General features: G+C 36.7%; 1 protein-coding gene and 1 pseudogene across 1 annotated transcript in view; both read right to left on the bottom strand.

Annotated features, from left to right (window-relative positions):
- Positions 1 to 6800, bottom strand: part of LOC106335669 (probable inactive serine/threonine-protein kinase fnkC) — a 72210-nt gene that overhangs the window by 24913 nt on the left and 40497 nt on the right. The gene's annotated exons all lie outside the window — the stretch shown is intronic.
- The window catches only part of LOC106335670, a 14409-nt pseudogene continuing 8875 nt past the window's right edge, over positions 1267 to 6800 (bottom strand).

Below are 6800 nucleotides of genomic sequence, written 5' to 3'. Positions count from 1 at the left end.
TGGCTGGTTGTTAAGAAATCATAAGTTGGGTCTCGAGTCATGTCTTAGGTCCCTTTGGGCCGTCTTCTGACTCGAAGCATTTATTACGGCTTCTTTCGATAAAGAATGAACTTTCCGCGGTTTTTACGGTTAAGTTTGATTGATAACTTAGAAATGGCGGGGAATGTAAGATGGGTTCGCTACGGTACTCGGGAGATAGCATCGAAGGGTAGACGAGAATGCATGGACTGATGTCGTATCGACGTTTCGGAAGAGCTCGGTCGCTACGTAGCGACCGAGCGGAATGGACGTTTGGTCGCTACGTAGCGATCCTTCTCGAGCTCTTGTCCGATGATTCGCGTTTCTTCCGCAAAGCTTTTCGTAAAGAAGAATCTATTTCGAAAAAGTATTTGTCGAAGAATTTTTCTTCTTCGGGGATTTGGACGTTAACTTCGTCGTAACCGTTTTTGACCCCAACAGTGATCAAGACAACAACTGAGCTTTGATGCCTCTTTGAAATTATAATCGTTTATTTTACTAATATTTGTTTTTATGTTTTCATGTTTGTATTTTAAAATCTATGTTTAAAATGTTATGTTTGACTTTTTTTTATTTAATAAATATATTTAATCTTTGTTTAAAACTTTATGTTCAAAAAAAAAAAATTTTATTGTTAAGAACCTTAATAAAGAAACCACCAATAAACCACTATAATTAATTAAGTGTCTCTTAACAAAGTCTCTTATCTTAATTTTAATGTTAAAAATCATTAAAAACCACTTAAGAGACACTTAAGAGTTTTACCAATAAACATGCTTTAAGAGCATCATCATTGGTTAGGTCTCTCAATTCTAGTTTTGCACTTTATTATATTAATACTTTTACATAATTTTCTTTTACAATTAATTTTATCATGTTAAAAAGCTTTACACCATTAAGAAAAAGACATGTGGAGAGCTAATCTCTCAAGACCACAAGAACGTCTCTTCTTTGAGTTACCTTTCTTCTCCTCTCTCTTCTTTTTTACTTTCTCTTTCATCTTTTTGATTTTTTTATATTATTTTTGGTTGCTGAGAAATTGTGGTAGAGACTATCCCTGCGCTTGCTCTAATATGGTCTTGAAATAGTCAGTTTATAACCAAATGTCCAATCAAGGATTTTGAGTTGTAGAAGAGAGATGATGTTTTGAAATACACAAGTCATTTATTTGAAACACATACATTTCTTATTATTGTTGGTTGATAATAAAACCAAACTTAGAGCTACAAGTTTCTTGGTTAGAGAAATCTAACTAGGGAAGTACTTGGTTGAAGAAATTGCCTCCATTTCGACTTCAACTATCAACACATCATTCATGACAAAACCTTTCCATGAATCCCTGAGATCAGCTAGAGGGATAAACTCATGGTAACCCCAGCCTAATCCCGGACTAGTAAACCAATGATCGGCTGCGGAAAAAAAGAAAAAGTTGACAAGAAAACATTCATTAGTCACCGGGGAAGTGTACATAGTAATGGCGAATACATAGTACAGATATCTTATACAATAAAGGAGGCTTTGCTCTCTCCACAATCGTCAGAGTGGGGTGTTTTTTTGCCACCTGTCCTTAAAAAACATTCACCGAAATCTTACTTATATTGGGTTTTTGCTTTACATTTGGGTATGGGCTTCAGATAAAATTCAAACCCATTGTAAAATTAGGTTTATTAGTTTCTCGCTTAAAACCTTCCTATTTTATCAAACCAAAGTTTCAGAAACTTAAACGTCTATTGCCTTTCCGTTACGTCTGCGACATTCAGTCAACCTCATAGCTTCCCCAAAGTAATTGTGTAAATCTGAGTATCAAAACCCCAGTTTCTAGATCCTCTAAACCGACAAAAAAAAGTCCAAAGAGTTTTGATTCTTTCCTTGAAGTAAAGCTTGAAGCTTTGATATATAAATTAGGATTAAGAGTTTACCTAGATTTTATTCGATTTACCCTCTCTTCGCTCAATCTAGACCTAAAATAAGAGTATTTGGTGCTTTGAGATTCATCAGTTTCTTTCTCTCAAGCATTAAAATCCCTAGAAACCTTTCACCAGGAATGGCTGCCTCATCGACTTTGCTCGCCAGGTTGAAAGCGGGACGCTGCTTCAACACCGTTGAAGTCTGGTTGCTGAGATTTTGGGAAGCTCGGAACGATCGTTTCGCTATCAACTCAGAGAGCATGGAAGGATCTCTGGTGCTTGCTTTGATGCTGGACGAGGCATCATCCCCGGTGTCCAGGTAACTATCGCTCTCTTTGCTTTGTGTCATTAGATTCATTACATACCAATCTTTGTGTGATGTTTCTTTGTTTTTTTCCGCATGTTAAATGAACAGACTACTAATCCCTTCATGGAACTTGCATAACTAAAGCTCTTAAACAGGCTAAGCCCCGCAAAATTGGAATCTTCGATGTTGGTACCCAGAAAGGTATGCAAATAGATTCTTGGAAACTACTAACGGAAAAAGAGGGCGAATTAATTTTAGAGAAAGTTGTGTGTTTTGTTTTTGTGTAAGCAGGTAGGTCGGTGAAGGAGATTGTTGAAGTCGTCTTGCAAGAACCATGAGGAGGAGGAGTTTAACTGGAGCAAGAGTTCCTTATGCTTTGAATTTCTCGGATGTTAACAGAAAATCCTCATTACATTCAACAGCCCTACTTCAAGATTCACTTATCAGAAGGCTTTAGCTTCAAAAACCTACGTGGTATGGTCCTTTTACCAAAGGTTGTTCTTTTTATATGATTGAAACTTGGCTTGAACTATAAAAATATCCTTGCTTCTATGACTATATCCAATTTTAATCATATGATTTAACTTTTTTTTTTGGCTTCAGGGTACCTCCTTTGCAGGGCCTTGGATGGAAGACAAACGTATATCTTCCTGGTGGATGGTGGACTTAGGCGAAGATCACCAGGTCTCTCCTCCATTACTTTTCTTTCGATCACATCATTTGTTTTCTTAAAGACACATGCAGTCCGAGAACTTCATAACCTGAGTAACAGAAAAGTTAGTTCGTATTTAGTTTGATATCTAAGAACCTAACCAGCTGAGTATTGTGGGATGCAGCTTATGTGCAACTACTACACTTTCAGAAAATGGGCCAAGAGCATGAGCAAGGTCCTGAAAGTTTCAGGTATCTTATCTTTATGTTTAAGCCTAGACTTTATGTCTTATTAAGACAAGCACCTTAGGAAGATTATGTGTCTCTTGATAGGTATGAAGGGATCAATAGATGGGAAAACATGAACGGACTTGAGAACTCTACAGTTACTTCCGTTGAAAACTACACTGTAATGAAATGGCATGTTGACTGTCTCCACTACACACGTGTGCCTTTCAATTACCATATCTAGACACAGTGAAGGAAGGTTTCCAAGTATGGCTTTTTCCTTCTATCTCTGGTGCTCAGTGAACTGTCTTTGTAATCTTACTTATACATGACATGGTGTGTTTCCAAGCAGCCTTTGGAATATGTTTATTTTTGTGTGTTTGAGTTTTGTTAGTGAAATAATTAGGTTATTGACTTATTGATTGATTTGAAACAAATTATCTCTGTGATTTGTTTTTTAACTTTTGTGATATTGTTCGAGAGTTTCTCGAAATTTTTGTTTCTCGAGCTGTTTGAATGGTGATAAACACAATGGGATGGATCTTAGGTGAGAGTTAAATGATAATTTGCATTTATAAACTGATTTTGATAGCGTTTTTAAATCTCCTTTCAACCAAATGAGATTTTAGAATATAGTTTCCTTCTTCGCTATAAATCAAAACACAATACGAACTCCTGGTGTGAATCACTACAATGTTATCTTTTTTTCAAAAACAGACAGCTTTAGAAAATGAATGTACAAACTCAGCTACTCATCGATAAATTACTTCACAAGCAAACACAAGCAGCTCCAATAAAAATTGAATTTTAAAACTCTTCATTCTTAGTTAACAAACTAGAAAGGACGTAATTTCGAAAAACAAAAATGAAGCCACCAAATTTATTAGAACGATAACCTATCTTCTGATTTCTTGATGATCAAGCAAATAAATTGTCTATCAATTTGACCTCAATCGTTTCAAACACATTAAAAAGTAACATAATCCATTTGGTAAGGAATTATACATCAATGTTCATTTAAGTGAAATGCATAACATCCACAAAGAAACCTTTTCATCCTAAAAAACGTCTGGATTATCAACATATTGGTTGAATTAATTGGAAGTCAGCCTTAATGTGTAACTTAAAGAAGACACAAACAAATATTACTGCAACTTACTGACATAAAGATAGATTTCATTACACAAATATGAAATATAGTCAACCACTAATCTAAAACATTACACCAAAAATTACTAAATACAATAACAGATGTGATAAAAAACAAACCACATTAATAGACAAGAAAAAATGAGTCGAAACAAAAAAAATAGTTACATGGAAATCAAGGTCTAGGAACATAGTAAACCACCAAAATAACTACGGCGTAAAACACATTCACATGAAATTCTCCCTATCACTCCTTCATCAATCACCCCAAATCGCCTACGATCTAAGCTCCAAAATCCACATGCAATTCACTACTACATTAAGGAAAATTAAAACAATTACCACAAACCACTAATACAACAGCCATAACTGGAGCAAACAAAAGAAAATGTATAAGATATAAATGCTTACCCTTCTTATCCACATGCTATTCGTCTTCTTTACTATACACTCAACTTGCACGAGAACCTATCATTTTCTCCTCGGCGTATCCAACCACGACAACCATAAGACTGTAAAACTATGGAAGTACGCATCCGTTGACCTAAAAACCTATAATTAGCCCATTATAAAAAACTACAATTTAAAAATCAGCAACAAAACAATATGAAGATATAGTAAAATAATTGCATAATGCGACCTTTTAGAAACAATATGAAGATATAGTACAATAATAGGTATAAATTACTAAATTACTATTTAGTAGAAACAACTATATATCCTAATGAAAAACGAAAAGAAAGAATACCCAACAACTACAAACACACAATAACATAATCTATGTTTGCTAGAAACCCGTATCGACCATCAAAATATAACATCTCCCAACAACATCATATGAAGCAGCTAAAAGAACAGATACACACGATGCAAGAGCTTATCTAGAGATACTGGTGTTTCCATGATTACAAACAATTTTGAACTCATTATAGAATAAAACATACGAACCCGGCGCGTAGCGCCGGAATACCACTAGTATATATATATACCTCAAAAATAGACCTCAAAAACTAAAATGACCAAAATAACATTTTTTATTTTGAAAATTTTAATTTTAATTTTATTTTTAAACCCTAAACCCTAAACCACACCCCCTTAACTCTAAACCCTAATGTCTAGATTAATTAACCCTAGGGGTATAAGTGTATATTTACTTCTTTTGATAAAACATTTAAGTCTATTTTGGGTCATTTTTATTTTTAAGGTCTATATTTGTGACAAAAACTTTTTTAGGTCTATCTTTGAAAATTTCTCTATGGCCCTGTACGTTTCGTAAACTGGATGCGGCATCCAGACGCAGACGCGAACCGATGTTCGTTTGGCGCGAAACAGGAGGTTAAGTTGGACGCGGCATCCAGATTAATTTTGAAAACTCATCCGGATTTTTCGGGATTTCTGGATGAGATGTTTGAACGCTTCCAACTACAGCAAGCTCATCCAAAAGTGCTAAAAATCGGTAATACCCTTATTTTATTTTAAAAATTACAAAGTCTTGCCATTAATTTTTCTAACCTAGATCTGTCGCCGTCTTCAATCCAAAGCAAATCTGATCTCTTCAACCTCTGATCTCTGCAACCATGAACCTCTGATCTCTCTTAGCCCTCTCTCTCTCTCGAACCCATCTCTCTCTCTCTCTCTCACGCAGTCTCTCCCTCTCTCACGCTCTATTGGTAAGTCTCTCTCTCTCTCTCTCTCAGGCACTCTCTCTCTCTCTCTCTCTCTCTCTCTCTCTCTATATCGCTGTTTCTGTATCCGAGAGTTTTATCAGTGTCCATTTCGATGAAGAAACCGGCGGCAGTTACGCAAGACGAGTGGGTGACGGCGGCTCTGACGGAAGACGCGGTGGTGGTGGAGCTTCTTCTGCGCCTCAAGCACGCCGGAACGGTAGAGTCCGCCGCGAATACACCTCTGTTACGGTGGGGTTCTCGTAAACCGAGGTCGAGATTAGGCGTCGGCGCTGGCGTTGGAGGCCTTTTAAAGAAGGAAACGGATTCGGCTAGAGCCAGTCCTATGACTCCTCTATGCTGGAGCGGCGGATCTGGTAGCGGCGGCTCTTCTTGTCCCTCCGCCGATGGATTTGAAGACGCTAGTCGTCAATCTACATGCTCTACATCTACCCGATACGGATCTAAGGTATGTCAACGTTCCTCTATCTCTCCGAATCTTCTTCTTCTTCTCTTGAATCGTCATTTCCTCTTACTTTTGGTTTCGATCTGGTCGATAATTGGAGGATCTCCTCGTCAAATTGCGAATTCGATTTTGTTAGCGGTTTTCCGTTTTCGATTTCCGGTTTATTTTGCTGACGTCATCGTACGTAAACGGTACATCGTCGAGCCTTTTTTAGCCAGATTGGGGTTTGTCAGTTTTAGTCGGAAAAGTTTTGATTATTCCGCCAGAAAATTAAAGCTTCGTTGGTTTTTACCTTTTTACCCCTCAGCGTAGGTGGATTTCTTGTTTATGGATCCAGCCATTGAGTCGAACGTTTTTTTTTTGTGGGGATTAATTATTTTATTTTGTGTTCAGATTTGTTTTTTTTTTTT

The sequence above is a fragment of the Brassica oleracea genome, chromosome C3 (assembly GCF_000695525.1).
Source record: "Brassica oleracea var. oleracea cultivar TO1000 chromosome C3, BOL, whole genome shotgun sequence".
Taxonomy (NCBI): domain Eukaryota; kingdom Viridiplantae; phylum Streptophyta; class Magnoliopsida; order Brassicales; family Brassicaceae; genus Brassica; species Brassica oleracea.
Note: the sequence above shows the minus strand (reverse complement) of the source record. Positions and strands in the feature narration are given on the sequence as shown.